Source organism: Neopelma chrysocephalum, unplaced genomic scaffold, assembly GCF_003984885.1.
Source record: "Neopelma chrysocephalum unplaced genomic scaffold, ASM398488v2 Primary Assembly neopelma1_129, whole genome shotgun sequence".
Classification (NCBI taxonomy): Eukaryota; Metazoa; Chordata; class Aves; order Passeriformes; family Pipridae; genus Neopelma; species Neopelma chrysocephalum.
Window position 1 is genome coordinate 1,165,233 of NW_020897791.1, and position 17,934 is coordinate 1,183,166.

Sequence of the window (17,934 nt, forward strand, 5' to 3'; positions counted from 1 at the left end):
TTTTGGTTGACTTTCCTTAGTGATGAGACTGAATTGGAAAACTTGTTGGGTTCTTTCTTAGCCTCACACCCCGTGTATTAAGATGGAGATTTAACTCTGCTTGTAAAATCAGAGGATCCTTTCAAAATAGCAAAAGTGCTAGAGATGAATAGTGAATCTGCAAAGGCACCTCTGCATCTCTTGCTAATAAAAGATGCAGCAATCAAAACTCTGTCTTGACTTCAAGTGATAACCAGACATAAAACTCAGTTTAACCCAAGCACAGTGAAGGACAAAGCTCAGAAAGGTGACTCAGATTCTCAGGCAAGGAAAATATAAAATTTACATGCTCAAATTTGGTCTAGAACACAGAAGTTTGGACTGACACTGTTTTTTACATGACTGGCAGCTGAAAAGCTGTGCCCTGAGAGGAGAGCCTGGGAAGAAAACACGCTCAAAGAAATTCCAGGAGAACAGTGAGGCACCTGAAATGCAGTTATCCTGGCTCATCTCACAGGCCAAAAGTTCCAACCATTAAGATTTTATCAGGAGCTGTGATCTGTAGCAATTCTGCATGGCCTTGGAAGGGAGAATACTGACTTTTGGGAGGAAAGAGTTGGAAAATGTGCCAGGCACCTAAGTGGGATTCATGGCGCTAAACTGCAGCAGGACTGGCCTTGGAAAACTTCACAGAGTCAGAAAATCACTGAGTGGTTTGGTTTGGAAGGGTCCTTAAAGATCATCTTATTCCAACTCCCTGCCACAAGCAGGGATACCTTCCACTAGACCAGGTTACTCCAAGCCCCGTCCAACACTTCCAAAGTGATTAATAAATGGTAGAGGACTTTATCATAAATCCATGGATTTCACAGTATTCCATGAGCCATGTGAGAGTCCCAAAACACTAAAATGTTCTGGTGTTAGAACATCAGAGATGTGGACCAGTGTTAATTGGCACAAGGTGAGTCACATATAGTCTGTGTGTAGTATGTTTTCAATATCTCCAGCCCCGGCTATCCAACCAACCTGCTTTGAGAAGATTCCTGAGCCCAACCTCCACACTTGTTAAGAAGAGGAGTTTCAGGCCTTTCTTGCTTGTCTCAGTACATTGAACCGGGATGGACCAAGTTTCACCAGCAGATATTCACTTTTTTTAAGTCCTTCAATTATGGTTTACATACCAAAGCTTAGACTAAAGTTTGGCCAACAGCCAGAGAGCTTTTCTCTCCTTTTCATCTCCCAGCTAATGATGCTGCACAGTGGTAGGTACACTAATATCTTGGAAAACTGCTGATTTAAAGAGTCTGATTATATCAATATCCGTGCATGTGTGAGAGCTGTAGATCTCTTTCAGCCCTTGCTTGGAAATCTCAGGGTCTGAAACCAATGGATATGGACATTAGGCACCCAATTTCCTAACATCATCTTTTTTCAAGGTGGGTACTTCCATAAAAACATAACTTTCATAAAAACATAACTTCCATAGAAAGTTTTTTATGCTTCCCAAGTAGTCAGCAGTAACCTAGAAAACAGAGATAACGAAGAGTCCTACATGATTCATCAGATGAAGGGTGGATACCACTCCACTGATTCTCCACATGGGTCACAGAAACAACTACCCTGGCAAAAATGGTGTTATTTCTGGACATTTGAAAGAAATAACCAAGAATTTCTCCAGAAAGAAATAATAACGCAATTTCAGCTGGCATTTTACTGGAGAACAGGCAGTGAATACTTGATATTTGACCAATTCAGGAGATACTGGCCAGCATGTTAGACAGAAACACGTATCAGAGTTCGTTTGCAGTGACCAAAAACTCAAAGGAACAAACTAGTGAGGAACTGGAGGAGCTGCTTTAGAAAAGGCCTTCCAATACAGCTAAAATTTGAAGGAATAGCATCCATGGACAGGTGCCTGGTAAGTGGAAAAAGTCCTGACTGACATCCATTACTTTCTTGGCCAGACCCACTGTGAGCTGGGAGATGTGACTGGGAACAGCATTTCTCCTGAAAAATTGCAGTTTTAATTCCTTTCAGCAGGGTGGGGAATGACCACAACTCTTTGTGTTATGTTCATTCATAACATGGGATCAGAAACACCTTCACAAATAATATTCTTGTCGTGCTGTGCTGTTAAAGCCCCTGGGTTTCGGGTGGACTGGGAGCCAAGCAGTGGTTACACCAAAAGCTCATCAGAAGTCTAAGCAGCAATTAAAGGACAGGTCTGTAAAAGGAATTGGCAGGTGATGAAAGGAAGTTGTCAGGTGATGCAGTCACTTAAGGCAAACAAATAAAAACAACTTCAGGCAACAGGAATGAATTTCTGAATGCAGAAGAATCAACATGTCTGGAAGGAAAGGGAAGGGAGTGTGGAGCTGGAGGAGACAAGATTGTACTTCCATTCTGAGGAAAGAAAAACAAGTTGCAGACCAGCCAGTCCAGTCAGATGGTTTATTATTTCAGCTTTCTGGTGTTTGTTGCTGTTATTTATCTTCTTATTTTATACAAGTACTGAATTCATCTCCTGTGTGAAGTATCCATTATATAGAGTCAAAAATAACTTTCCAAGCCTCCCATGCCATAGACTGCAGAAGGACAACAAGCCAAATAGGGAAATATTTCTCATCCGCTGCTTCTATTTCCAAAAACCAATCAGTGAATGTGCTCATATGGACTTAGCATTAGAGCTTTCAGGGATTGGGATCCCAGAAGAAAATGAGGTCATAAACACAAGCTCTCCAAAGACTGAGGCCTAACATTTTGTGTTTTAAAGGCCAAGTGCAAGGACCTGCACAGAGGTCAGGTCATGCCCTGGTATCCATACAGGCTGGGAGATGGAGGGATGGAGAGCAGCCTTGTGGGGAAGGACAGAGGGACACTGCTGGATGAAAAGTGGGACAGGACCCATCAGTGGGCACTCACAGCCCTGAAGGTCAACTGTACCCTGGGCTTTTGAGATTCTCCTCTACTCCACTCTGATGAGACCCTCATCTGGAGCACTGTGTCTACCTATGGGATCCTCAGCATAGGAGGGACATGGACCTGTTGGAAAGGGTCCAGAGGAGGCCATGGAAATGGTCGGATGGCTGAGAGAGCTGGGGCTGTTCAGCCTGGAGAAGAGGCTTCAAGAAGACCTTATTGCAGCCTTTCAGTACCTAAAGATGGCTTGTAAGAAAGATGGAGAGATATTTTTTAGTAGGGCCTGTGATGATAGGACAAGGGGTGGTGGTTTTAAACTAAAAGAGGGAAGATTCAGACTAGACATAAGGAAAGACTTTTTTACAGTGGCGATGGTGAAATATTGGATGAGGTTTGCTGAGAGATTGCTGGTAGATTCCCCATCCCTGGAAACATTCATGACCAGATTTGATGAGGCTCTGAACAGCCTGATCTACTTGGAGATATCCCTTTTCATGACCTTTAAAGGTCATCTGGTCCAATCCAAACTATTCTGTGATTCCAAGTTGGGTGAACAGGTTGTGTTATCACCCTGCCAACACATCATGGTGAGAACAGCTTTCTGATATGACCTGATAATTATTACCTGACAAACACTGATATCATCCCAGCTCACCTACTCAGCCTCTTCAAAGACAGGAGAGGACCAAAGGAAAGCAGGAAAAAATCAGTACATAACATACCCAGCGGGATTCTAAATCTTGTCGTTGTGGGAGACACCAAACACCTCATCTCAGGTTTCACTTGCTGGAGAGATAGAGGTGCAAAAAGAAAAACCCGATATACAGGGATATAAGATTAGAAAATGCAAGCCAAAAATGAGTGTTTACCACCTCTTCAGGAAACTAGTCAGAGCTGTTTTGTCCGCGTTCCAGACTTGGACTTCAGGCACAGAGACACAGCACAAGTTTTTCAGGGTCACACAAGGATCCCAAAAGTGACTTGTAGCTTGCTGCTGATTAAGCCAACAATTTTTCTTGGAGAGCCTCCCAACCTTTCTTTGGAGGATGTGTCTCTCTTTGCAAGCTCAAAGAATGAAAGAGTCTGAATGGAAATGGCTGGAAATTCAGGGAATACAGCTGCAGGCTCGTTTTGCACTGACTGTCATCTCATCTCACAGAATAACAGAATCACAGAATATCCTGAGTTGAAAGGGACCTCCAAAAACCATCAAAGTCCAACTCCTGGCCCTTCACAAGACAACCCCAAGAATCACTCCTGTGGATTGCTAAACAATCATTGCAACAACCAAAGAAATTAAATACACTGTGGTATAAATATATCTACATATAAATACATATAGTTACATATATTAATAAATACACAAATATGCATTTTATATGTAAATATATATGCAAATATGCATATATAAATATGTTTATATATGCATAGAAATACATTATACTGGTTTAGGGTAAAAAAAGAAAGCCAGCAGCTGCTGCTTCAAGAAGGAGAAATAATAATCCTGGAACAAATTTCTCAGACTCCTGTAGGGCTCTCTTTTACAACAACTATCCCAGGCATAAAAAGGAATTTTTCCTACCCTGGGTAGAAGGGCATATCAGCCCTCCAGCTTCTCTGTTACGTCATTTAATGCCTATTGCCTGGATTAATAGGCCTCTCAATTGAAAATACTTTTTGGAGCAGAACTTGGCTGCAGCTGTTTTCCTTTCTGGGGATCTCCTACAGTGCTCTATAAAGCAGCGGATTAAATACTGATGGAGCAGTGCTGGGAAATAGCAGTTGTAGCCCTGGTGATTGTTCATACTTATGTCTGGACATTAGAACTCAGCATCTGAGTGAGATAATATTAGTTGAGATGATGGGGTCGTGCTTTGGTGTACCTGGACTCTTATTTGGGAGGTATATATAGAGCAGCAAACACCTTCACAGTGCTAAAGGTACATTAATTATACTTTCTGTGACAGTCCCTACTCTTGGTAGAGATATATAAACTGGTGGTACGTCCTAGCCTTGAAAATCCAGGTGATCATTTGGTTCATTAACAGCAGAATTTTTTCTCTTGAAACAAAACCATTTTAGGAGAGTTCAATATATAATTGATCATGCAATATGTAATTTGGATCAGCATTGCTGCTTCTCTTCATTCCCTTGCAGGCAACTAACAAAGTTTCATTTGTTTATAGAGACAGTCTTGAGTGAGGAAGTTTTGGAGAAAGGAATGCCATCCTGACCTTCTTCCCTTGCTCCCCATCCAAAGCCACTGGACATATGAGCTTTTCGAGTCTGGGCAGCGTTGGACCATCACTGATTTTTGTGAAGCACGAAGAGCCCAGCTGGCAGTAACTGCTCTCTCTGTGGGGCTGGGGATGGAGGTGGACAGACTTCTTTGCTCTCCTCTGCTGCATCCAGCCTTGAGCAGGCACATGGAATTCTTCACGTGTGATGTGGCTGTACTGGGCTATTAACTATCAGCACCCTCAGCCTGAAGTAGCACGAGGAAGTCTCACAGCTACCAAGACATGATGGATTAGCAGGAGTTTCCAGACATACATCCCTGGTCTGGCAAGTCTTTCCTACTGCCATCTTCCTGGGCAGATTACCCAGAGATGTTGTGGGCTCCCCATCCCTGGAAGTGTCCAAGGCCGTGTGGGAAGAGGCTCTGAGCAACCTGGTCTAGTGGAAGGTGTCCCTGCCCATGGAAGGGGGTTGGAACAAGGTGATCTTGAAGGTCCCTTCCCACCCAAATCATTCTATGGTTCTATTTTCAATCCCAGCCCAGAATGGTGCTCCAAAGGGATTTTCAGTAAAGATACCAACATAGAAAAGACTGACATAGGCCACTCCTGTTTTCTTGCAACCAACATCACAGAGTGGTGCTTAAAATACTGCAGCTTCCTGGGCTTGAGCAGTATCCTTAAATCCCCTGGGAGCAGAAATGTATAAAAATGTGTTTTTCTTCAAGCTGAGGGGGGAGAGAATCATAGAATGAGTGGTTTGGGTTGGAAGGGACCTTAAAGATCATCTCATTCCAAGCCCTGCCATGGGCAGGGACACCTTCCACTAGACCAGGTTGCTCAAAACCCCGTTCAACCTGGCCTTGAACACTTCCATGATGGGGCATCCACAGCTTTTCTGGGCAACCTCTGGGCAGAGAAGATGTTTTCTACCCCCTCCAAACCACCATTGTCTCTGACATGCGAAGGCCACCTGTCTGCTGCCATCCTGGAAACAAGCAGTTTGAGACCAAGTAGATGTCAAGGAGAGGAATACAATAGGGATCTGAGAGCAGATCTAATGCTAAACCCAGGCTTTATAAAGCCTTATAAATGTCAGCCTTGTTTGTTTTCAAGTAGGTAGTGGGAATAGAGCAAAGGCTGCTTGAACTCTGTGTTGCTTCAACCTGTCTAATGCTGCCAGAGCAGGGCTGGTGAACTGCTGATAAAAATGTAACCCAATAGGTCTCTGACATCTTTAAACACCTCTCCCTGTTTCCCTAGAGGAAACCTGGATCTGTGGTCCATAGGGATGATGTGAACTGGCAGCAAAGACATCCCAGAGGGACATGCAGCCAGAGGCTCGTAGGAGAAAGAAGCAGAGAAAAGTTGTGATGCCGGGTGGAAACGTAACTCTCAGGGGTGTAGCAGCCTTGACTGAACAGCTTTTCACTCTGTCTCTGTTCACTCAGCTGAGGTCACCTCCCCACACCCCCACAAAAACCAGGAGCTCCTCTTGGTCACCCCCCTTCAGCAGTGCCAGCCTGCTCCTCCCTGGAGCAGCTGGCAGGAGATGTCAGGATTTGAAGTGCATCATCAGGATAATAGCAAGATTGCTGTTTTACCACTAAATTATGCATCACCCCCCCAGCACACGCTCCCAGCAGGTGTCTGTCTCCGAGCTGTACAAGGGCACTGTCAGCTCCACGCTTGTCACCAACCTGGAGCAGTTTAATAGGAGATGGTCCCACCTCTCTTGGTGCTTTCAGTCATTTTAAAAATGAAGTTAGATCAGCAAATGGAGAGCCATCACTTTGCTGGAGAAGTAGGGGCTGGGACTGGTAACAGATGAGGGGAGGTGACCTCAATGTGCTGTGGGCAGGGGTGGGAAGGGAGAATTTTTTAAGCCACTCAAAGCAGCCTTACCTATTGTATCTCAAGCCATGTCCATCTGGCTTTTGACAACAAAAAAAGGTCTTTTTTTTGCATAAATAGCTTTACTGAATCTCTGTTGGACTGTGGTCTAGCTCTGCCAGGATTATATTGGCTTTTCTGCAGCATAATCAATACAAATCTTTCCAGTTTAATTTATATATTTTTTGTCAGGTGAGAAAGTGGGACCATCCAAAAAGAAGATGAGCAATGAAGTGAGAGAATCCCACTGTTTTTATGCTGCCTCACTTAGCCCCATTTTTCATGTGGATGATGTTCTGTGGTCCCCTTGCACAGCAAGACTGTGCTGGTTCAAAGCCTGGTGTGACTTTCCATTTGCCTCACTAGAAAAAAAAAGGTCTTCCCTTCTCGTGGTGCAGTCACAGTGCTGGCATGAACTGTGCCCCAAAAGTGGTACAGAGAGGGCTGAAGCTGAACTTATCTCCAGGGAAGGATGTAGAGCTGGAGAAGGGAAGTTAGCTGAGCTCCTTTAATGTGCATGATGAATGCCTGACCTAAGGGGATGGACTGCAGCAAGTGACCTTTGCTACATCAGACCTCCTTCAACCACGGCCTGAATTATTCTGTGATCCCTGCAGAAAGCACCCTGGGATCTGTCATTACAGATTCAAAATGGCCATTAAAGCCACCTGCCCCAGGCCTGACCCTGTTTGCCTTCTGCTCCCACACAGGTATCATGATCGTTTCTGGAAGGTGGGGAGCACTACCCTTACACAGCCCCACACAAAACCTCTCTCCAAACATCTAACCCCCACTGATTTTTCTCCTTGGGCTCTCTCTTGAGTTGATCTTTCCAAAACACTGACCCAGTGACCCCATTCCCTCCCCCACCCCCCCCCGGCCCTGCCCCCAGTAGGTCTCCAATTAAATCCAAAATTGCCTCTGCACAAAAGCAGCTCTGTCAGCTCCTTTCAGAGAGGAACAAGGGGCCTGAATAGCTTTGGGCTCATTGGAAACTGAGAAACAGTGTGGTCTTGTGTTAAAGTTGAATGGTGGAGAGGGGGGCGGTTGGAGGTTGAGGGGGAGCCTTGAATCAGTTAAAGTAATTATTGAGTCATTCGGGGGGCTGGGGAGGGAGGAGGATTCTTCCCAAACAAAGCCCTGCAACAGACACATAAGGCATTTCACCCCTTAAGGAGGTCTTGGGCAGAAAAGGAGAGTATCAGGTATAAAGCAGTAATTTGTACAAGTCAGAACTATTGTGGTGCTCTGGCCTCTTGTTCCTCTTTCCAGATGGTTGATCTTGGACCTCGCTCTTCTTCACTCCTCTTCTCAATTCAGAGAGTCCAAAGGTCTAATTCAGTTCTTCTGGTACAGGGGGAAGAGCTGACGGTGTTTACACACATCGTGGAGACAAGGGATTTGATTGCTTTGTATGTCCTGGAGTCATCTCTGTGGTGACAGCCAGAGAAATGCTGTCAGGATCATTACACAAAGAGCTCCATCATTTGTCTGACAGTTAATACTAATCTGACAGCCTCCTAAGCAAAGTACTCTGGGTGTAACCCAAACCCCAAAAACTGTCACCCATCAACTCAGCGGGAAGTCCACATCCGTGCACATGTCAGTGCTATCCATCAAAAACCAACCCCCAGGGAGAGGAACAGAGAGCACAGCCATTTAAAAGGCCAGGAGAGGAACTCTCCAGCAGGAAGATGAGGCAGCAGTCCAGAAACAGCAGTGGCTTTCTACAGAGGTTCCTGTGCTGCTGCAGGGAATGTGCATCTGTCCCAGAGCAAGCTGTGATTCAGGGGCAGGAAAATAGGCTCTGTTACTCTGTCACAGAGAAGTGTTATCCCAGTAGCATTGCAGCCACCACAGGCTGCCTCTCCCTCCTCTCAGAATATCTCCAGACATTTTTTGGACAAACTTTTAATGAAGAGACTCCTGTTGATGCTCTGGTATCAGACCAAATCATGCATATAAACCAGAGGACACCAAAAGGACAAGACCTGTGGCAACAATTTAATTTTTTTTATTCATTCCAGGCCAGGAAAAACTACCCAAGTATTCATTTTTCAATGTTTTGTCTGTCCACACTGTAATGTGAATCCCTAGGGAGTGGTCCACTTCGGGTAATGATCCAATACAATTTGTATTTTTGCCTACTGAGAGATTAGGATTTCATGACTATTATTCGTTATTTTCACTTCTGCGCTTCTTTTTTCTTTGGTGAATATAATTATTTTTTTCAATGTCACGTTCATTACAAAAAGCAAGAAGAGCCATTTGGATGCCACACTGGTTGGTGATATCAGTCAGAGCAGTCACAAATTGCTGCTCCTGTTCCTTCTTGGGCAGTGCACGACAGTCCTGCTGTCAGAAACACTCTTACGTGAGGGTAAAAATCAACACATGTTAATTCTCCTCCCTTCCAGAATCTGTTCTTCCTGCCAATGAAATATTCAGTGTGCTTATTACTATTTATTCATACAGCAGCAGTTTCCTCAAGCATGGGTCACTCAGCAGAAAGGATTAATGTCCCATGCACTGAGCATGTCTAGTGTGTGAGAGGTTAATAATAGAGATTAAGAAATCAGAATAGTTAGATATCTGCTGGTGTTTTGGTTTTTTTATTTTTTTTTTTGTTTGTTTGTTTTGTGTTGTGAGGTTTTTTGTTTTGTTTTTGTTTTGGTTTGTTTTTTTTAAATGTGAGCAAATATTAATAAAAAAACTTAGATTTTTAGGGTTTTGACAAGATTACCTCTTCTCCTTTGGAGTACAAAGGAGCCTGGCAGTGCTCTTCACTATAAAATATAATAAATATGACATGCAGACTTTTCCCCACGATTACCGGAGTTAATAATAATCCCACTAAATTTCAATGGAAGGTGCATGGAACCATAGAATGGTTTGGGTTGGAGGGGACCTTAAAGACCATCTAATTCCAAACCCTCTGCCATGACATTCATTAGACCTTCATTAGACCAGATCGCTCAAAACCCCATTCAAGATGGCACTGACCATCCAACATGTCCATGGACACAGCCCAGAGCAGGGAACTGGCTGAGCCCAGGAATAATTTATCCTTGTAATCAGTTTATATTTGCCTGGGTAGGACATGCTGACATGCCTGAGATGCTCCCAAAGTGTGACATGATCTGTCCAGGACTGTTTCCTTACAGCTGTGCCAATGCAGAAATGTTCTCAGATAGATTTAGATAGGAGCAATTCTGAAAATGTTTCTTAGGTAGAAACAATTCTGCAATTGTTTTAACCCCTAAAAATTCCCTCTTGTTCCTCAACACAACCTCAGGGTCTTTCTCCTGCTCAACCTTTTCTTTCCCGTACGGCATTTGCTCTACTCCTTACACTCATCTCTGCAGCTCAGGGTTGATCCCTCCTCTCTTGCAACAATAAAAATGTGCTACTACAACCTGCTGAGTCACAATTTGACACAGCCAAAGACAACCTCATCCCCCAGAAATGTGAGACAGTGCTCATGGAAACCTTGCACGTTCAAAGCTGCAACAGCAAACACGTGCAGAGGCTGCCGGGACAGTTGGACGTCTGGATCTCGTGATCTTCCTCACCAGGAGCACAGGTCATGGAAAGATGAGGTTTTTAAGCAGAGCATTTCCTGGTTCATCTTGAGCAGAATTGCCACAAATAACAACACCAAGACAGCAGATAAATCCTGGCTAAACCCACCACATTTGGAGCCAGCAGCACCGCTCAAGCTGAGCTCATCTCAAAGCAAAGGTGCTTTATGCCATTCTTACAACAGGCAATTAGCCATAGACTGTTAATGACTTGGCTGGCCTTTGTGGGAACTGCTCCCAGGTGGAATCAGAACCACTGGAGCCTGACTCATAGACACTGTCCTGACTGAAATATTTTGTACTTCAGGACCAGAACAGGCCCATTAACTTGGAGCTGCATTTGCATTCGCTGCAGCTCTTGAAGCTCATGCTTAGTGCTACAGTGAGATCTTGCAGGTGCTTAAGTAGCTGTGAAAGAAGTGTCACCTCCTGGTTATGCCACCAAGCTGGAATGAGAAAGCCTGAGTGTTTTCTGCCCTAGAAAAACCGTGGAAACCATGGTCACACTGTTCACTGCTAGTCTTTGGCAAAGCAGAAGCAAAGCGCTCTCATTAGCTCCATTTCACTGAGCCTGTTGCTCTAAATAAGCCATGGAGGTGGCCCTATAGATTTGCAAAGTACATGAGGACATGGGGTACAGTTTTAGCCATGTCTCTCAAGCCCTTCCTTTATACTTTTTAAAGACCTTCCTTTTACAGTTCTTTTCTCCACCCTCTCTAAAGAGAAGAAGGGCAGGTTTACAATATCACAGTTGGCAAAATAGGGCAGAGTAGTTGATACTTCCAATTGTGTGAGAGCTGATGAAGGTTTTTCAGCAGAACACTCAAGTCATAAGACACACATCACCCTTTTTGAACCCATCCTGAAACAGTAACCTTTGCCTTTTCCCAGCTTTACTTCTCTTCCTTGGCTCCAACTCCATTTCCTCCTCGTTATCCATGTACCCCTGTTCTGGGCTGTTCCTCCTCTCCTATGAGCTTGATGTTAATTTCCAATATCATGTTCAAGATTTGGAGAATAATCACAGAATCATTAAAGTTGGGAAAGACCTCCAAGATCATCCAGTCCAACCTGTGGCCCATCCCCACCTTGTCCCCCAGCCCAGAGCACTGAGTGCCACATCCAGTCATTCTTGAACACCTCCAGGGGTGGGGACTCCACCACCTCCCTGGGCAGCCCCTTCCAATACTTAAACACCCTTTTCATGAAGAAATTCTTCCTGATGTCCAACTGAACCTCCCCTGGCTCAGCTTGAGGCCATGTCCTCTCCTTTAGCTAAACAGGATGGAAAAATTGAAAGCACTGCCTTTTTTTTTTTTTTTTTTTTTTACTTTCTCTCCATTTCTAGCCTTATTCCACGATTCTCTGGAAGAGTCATACATGAGGCACAGAGGAAGTTTTCAGAGTGGGCAGAGCCTGTCAAGGTAAATGTGCTTTCTGCCTTTACAAGGTACCAGCTGACTGTATCATTAACAGCAATGGTAATAAAAAATGCAGCTCGCTCTCTCTCTCACCTTAAGGGGATTTGAGTCACTGACATTTTAATTAACAAGGTTCACGTTCTCCCAGCGTCAAGCTTGCTCTCTGCACAACTTCTCCTTGCTGTAGTGGGTGGAGATCAGGTGTTCTTTGCCCTTCATGACTACAATGCCACGTGGGGTGGGTGTGTCCTGTTGTGTGTTGCAGGGAGGGCTCCTCTCAGGAAAAGGCACAACGGGAAGATGATGGTCTTTCCCTTTTTAGGAACCAAAACCCCCCCGAGGAAGCAGTTGGAAGAAAGGAGGTTCTGGCAGCCAGTCCAATGAATGGCCACAGAACCCTTGAGTTTATCAAAATATACAAATATAGAAGGAAATGAGTGGATGGGCTGTTTTTAAAGAGGAAAAACTGAGGGCAAAGGCTGGCACATAAATCTGGTAAAGATCATCTAAACCATTGACTCTCATCTTCAGGGATTGTAAATGACTGTACAACACATCCAGAAATCTCTCTTAAGTCTTTTTTTAGAGCCTCCCAGGCCATGAAACAGGCTGGCCAACACTTACAGCCTGGCTATCCAGGTGAAGCAGGTAATACTTCCCCTTTTTCTTCCCTGATGTTCATTTGTGGAGGCAAAAAATGGCACTGAAAATGAAAAAAAACTCACTTTTTTGCTGTCCAAGAAAAGGAATAGTGGACCTAGGATGCAAGGAAGAACTGGAGGTGGCTGGAAAGGGGCCAAGGAGAGAAGGAATGAAGGTGGTTTTGTCTCTACTAGAAAAACAAAGAAAAGAGAGAACATGGATATTTCCAGTAGCCCTGCAAGAAGAGCAGGAAGATAGATGGGGTTTGAACAGATGATCCCAGGAATCAGGTTATATCCAGCCTCTCTATCAACCTGGCTGGCACATCTACCAGATGAGGGGTTCACCCACCCTTTCCATCAGTGCTACAAGGATAAAGGGAAGGTTTGGGAAGGTTTGGGAAGGGAAGGTTTGGGAAGGGAAGGTTTGGGAAGGGAAGGGAAGGGAAGGTTTGGGAAGGGAAGGGAAGGTTTGGGAAGGGAAGGGAAGGGAAGGGAAGGGAAGGGAAGGGAAGGGTGGGGTGCTCATGATATGGAGCAGAAATAGACATTCAGAATGGACATAAAATCTCTTTGTGTGTGTGTGTCTTCTAAACTGTGGTAACTAATCACAGGAGGGGCAGATGCTTCTCTGTCATTGGGAAATGTTAAATTGGACTGGGTCTAATTCTCCTGCTTAGTCTGAGTTAGGGGACTGTTTCAGAAACTGCTGAGTGAGGCTCTCTGCTCTCTGCTCCGCTCCACACAGATGGCACAGCATCATGTTCCCTCCTGGCTTTAAATGGGTTTGTGTAGTGAGGCCTTGGGGGTTCTATTCTCTGCTCTGCCCAGCAGCAAGGAGCGTGGAACATCTTTAAAACACCTTTATCTGGTATAGGTTAGGAAATCTCTTCACCCCCCGAAGTTATCCCATTCTAAATTCATCAAAATTGTTTGAATGCTGAACACCTCCAAAACAGAGATCACAGAATCATGGAATGGTTTGGGTAGGAAGGGACCTTAAAGATCATCTCATTCCCACTCCCTGCCTTGGGCAGGGACACCTTCCAGCAGCCCAAGTTGGTCAAAGCCCCATCCAGCCTGAACAAAATGGAAACAAAGAACATGAGAGTCCATCCTCCGAGCTCACACAGTTTTGAAAGTCAGCCCGTGTAGCCATAAGACAGAAGTTGACTTCTGCAGACTCTCAGTGTGTTGATGAGATCCAAGTTTGCCCTTTGCCTGCCTCCTGACAGTCACAAACCCCTTTTTTTGACTCTAATATAAACCTGTACAGCTCTTTCATAACAGCACATTTGCCTCTGGGTATTACCTTGTCTCGACACAATCCATTTTTAAACACCAAAGCTGCCAGTTGGCGCAGTGTTGAATTGTGTGTCTGGAAACCAAATGGTTCTTTAAAAATCAAGAAAATTGTATTTACAGTAGCACTTGCTGGATCATCACTGTCAAATTAATTTTTCAGATGGGATCTTTTCGATGAACCGCTTCACACTCCCCACCTTCAAGAGCAAAGGTCACCTCTGAAATCTGTTTTATCACAGTTTGTGTTATAACCACCTTTAAATTAATAACAGGGAAAACCTGTCTATTGTTTACATAATTCCTTCTTTCCTCCCTTAAAAATTCATCCATCACAGTAGAAGACACTGCCCACCAGTTGGTTATTTGGATGCTTCTCTTGAATGTTTCGTAGGAGTAACTCATCTTTGCAAATTTGACATAAACATCAAGTCATGGTTGATCTCTGAGAACCATTTGGGGTTTTTAGAAAAAAAACCCACGTATTGTTGGGTTTTGAGGCACAAAAAACCAGTCTAAACTCTTTAATAGAGAAGAAGAGAGAATTCTGTGTGAATTTTGGCAATGTCTTATGTAATTAGGAGTGGCAAATGTGACTTATGGGACCAAGGAACTCTTGTCACCAGGTTCTTTGTCTTCCTCCACAAGGATATGACAGGGAGACAGGCCCAAAGCACCTGGCCATGCTCAGGAACAGTTGATGCTTGGACACCATCCATTGCCAAAACCCTTCTTCCCAAATCTAGATCTAGACCCCAAAGTGACAACCCTGGGATGGAAGTCTGTATAAAATCCCACACAGATATCACAGGGAGGCAAGAGTGGAAGGTGAAAGTAAAATAGTTTTGATGTGTCCTTTCCAGCTTCATAAACACATGAAGGACAATGCACCCAGGAGAGATCGGAGAGGAGAGCCTTGTTTCCCAAAAGACTCTTCTATTTAATGTCTGAGGTCTGTGTATAAATAGAAACAGAACTGTACACTGTTGGCATGGCACAATGTGGAAAAAGGAGAAAAAGAGTGAAGGCAAATAAATACAGTGATAAAACTTTTGTAACTTCACAGTGTCATCATTTCTATTGTCTACATCCTCCAGTGATCCCTGCACTGAACTAAATAACTTGCATCTAAGCTAGAACCTGTCTTTCAACATGACAGGCAGCTCTGACTTACAGGTTTTGGGCAATGGAAAATCTCCCACTTCCCTTGGGAAGCTGCTGTAGCAGTTAATTAATTTTTGCTGTTAAAAAATGTTTGTCGTTGTTTCATTTGAATTTCTCTACGTTGCTCAAAGGAAGGATTTCGTCAGGACTGCTCTAAGCTTCTGGTGCTTGCACTCTACCTTCATAAGATCTTCTTCAAACACTTGGTAAATGTTAGAGAAACCTCACAACATCCCTGTGAGACACAGAAATGTAATTATCTGAGCATATTACATGGATGAGAACAAAGGGAGAGAGGCATTAAAATTCTGCTCAGGCAAAGCTGAGACGTGAATCAAGTGGGATTCCCAGGAAGGAAAGCTGGCACCTCAATTCCCTGCTCCAGGACACTGTCTCTTGCATTCATACTTGAGAAACAGCCATGGTTGTGTGTCCTTCACAACTCAACCCAAAAGGGATGATCTCGGCAGGGTTGAGCACCCTGAGCTCCAGGAAGAACTGAGGGCACCAAAAGCAGGCAGGCTGGATCCCTCTTTGCTCTGTACCCAGAATCTTGCACTGATCCACATAGGAAAACCTTTCCTCTTATGTTGTGAAGGCTGATAATACAAGATATTTAGTGGAGAGTTGGGCTTCTCCTCCCCAAACACAGCAAGGAACACACAGAAGTTACTTCAGAAATACTGGAAATTTCCAAGACATCCCAGTCAGGTCTGTAATTCCCTCAAGCTCCTTAAACAAATCCCTTGTCCCTACTCCCTGTTAACAACTCTGGCACTTTTTGTCTCCACAAGCATTTTCTCCACTCCTCAGCCTCCAATGTCACCCTCTCTTCTCAAATGGGATTATATGACATGGTTGGCTTGGTGACCTAGAAGGTCCCTTCCAGCTCTATGTTGTAGTAGAATATTAATGACTCTGCTAATTCAGAGCTGTCTGACCTCCACTCTGTACAGCCACAAGCAAGATGATCTCTCTCTCTCGTTAGAGCTGTCGTGTTCTCAAATAACCTGGTCATGTAAAATGCATGCCCAGTTTTCCTCTCCTCCCTGCAATACAGTGATTTCTCCCTACCCAAAAAAAAAAAGGCAGTCACTGCTCAGATTATCTCCTCTGTAAAACAATTTGGAGGTTATTTCCTTTTTATTCCCCAAATAGGGATATAGCTATGAAATAAACAGAGTTCTCAGTGTGAAATAATCTGAATTAAAATCTGGAAGGGATCTAACCTGCTTCATTTATCTCATTTGTCTCCCCCATCACAACTAATGTAAGTAAGGGCTTGATGAGTTAAGTCAGGGAAGGTGAAGAGACCATTTCTGTTCCTGCAGATAAGGGTGGCTCCTACTTGCCTTCAAGACCACACCTGCCTACCTGTCATCTTGGAAGCTCAACCAAATACAGGTTTTAGGTAATTCCAGGTACCTGTGTGCCCCATGTGCAGCAGAAATTCACCTGGGGGGCTCCTTCCAGCACCCAAAAGAATTCCCAAGAGGGTGGAAGAGGGTGAGATGTGAAGCACACCCTGTTAATGCTGCTCCAGTGCCAACCCTGCAGAGCAATGCAGATACACTAAGGGCTTTTCTTTCACTCAGAGGAGCTTGGAACAGACCCCAAAACTCTTTGCCCTGTAGCAGACCTCTTAGGGTAATCTAAGAGACAAATTGATGGAGGAAGCCCATAAAATGGGCTGTACAGGCATTTAAAAACTCTTCGCTTTATCTGAAGATCTCCAAGAAAATTCATGAGCGGAATTGTGCTCTATGGAAGTAGGAATGATCAAAATGATAACACCAGATTTTTTTAGAGACTTCTCCGTAGATTTTTAGGAATGCAAATTTTATGCCTTGTAGTTTCAGCCAAAGTTAGATGTCAGGGGAATAAGAATTAAAGATACGGGTGAGTGTAGAAGGGAAAAAAAAAACCTCCCACCTCTTCCACGCAGAAATATCTCATTGATTCATATTTCAAAATAGGCTGGAAGTTAGATTTAGTCTGACCAAGGACAACAACTATTTGCAGTGATACAACACACTGTAAATCTTATGTCAGAGACTGGACCATAAGTGATTTCTTCCCCGGAGCAGAGTTTTGCTGGCACTGGACTCGTGTTCACGCTGAGGTTCCCACTTGCAGGTAAAAAACACCCTCATTTCCTTGCAACTTAATATCTGAAGCTTGGGAAAGATTTACTCCTACCAGGCTGGCCATCTGTTATCCTTCCTTAGTGTCTTCAGACTTCTAAAGATATCAGTAATTTTCCTCCCTGTCTGTCAATTTTATAGAAATAATACTGCCTTTGCATTTCTCTCGTGAAATATTTCGATTACATTATTTTACTTTCTTTGCTGAGTTTCATGATTAATATTCTCATTAAAATTCCTTTTACAGGCAGTTCTTTTGGCATATTCTGATTTTCTGGAGCTCATTCCTTAAACATCTCCATTTCCAAGCTCATGTCTAGTCAACATCTGCCGCTTGCCAATAGTCTAAAACTAGTAAAGTCATATCCAAACCCAGAAATCTTGCAGCTCACAGGGAAATCTGAAAGGAAAACCAACAGAGAAGCCACGTTTCCTGAAAGATATTATTCTGCAATGTGCTTAACTCCTCATCTCACTGCAGGATGCAAGTCTTTTCTGAAGAGAATACAGATAGATTTATAAAAAAATAAAATCAGAATATTAAAAAGAAATCAGAATTAAAAAAAAAAAAAAAAGATAAAAAAGTCTTAGAAATATAGTCCCTGTTTTTTTGGAACAGTGGAAGCCTGAGCCCTTTCCGTGCCAGGGGAATT

The 17,934-nt window shown here is 43.8% G+C and overlaps 1 protein-coding gene and 1 long non-coding RNA gene across 12 annotated transcripts in view; one reads left to right on the forward strand and one right to left on the reverse strand.

Annotated features, from left to right (window-relative positions):
* The window catches only part of ADGRB1 (adhesion G protein-coupled receptor B1), a 292,967-nt gene that overhangs the window by 242,145 nt on the left and 32,888 nt on the right, over positions 1-17,934 (reverse strand). The gene's annotated exons all lie outside the window — the stretch shown is intronic.
* On the forward strand, positions 7,654-12,387 carry LOC113974989. Of its 2 annotated transcripts, none has more exons than XR_003536729.1 (3): positions 7,654-7,738; positions 9,056-9,142; positions 11,958-12,387. It is a non-coding gene; the product is annotated as an uncharacterized LOC113974989 (long non-coding RNA). The 2 variants fall into 2 exon arrangements; XR_003536728.1 differs by lacking the exon at positions 7,654-7,738 and adding an exon at positions 8,136-8,233.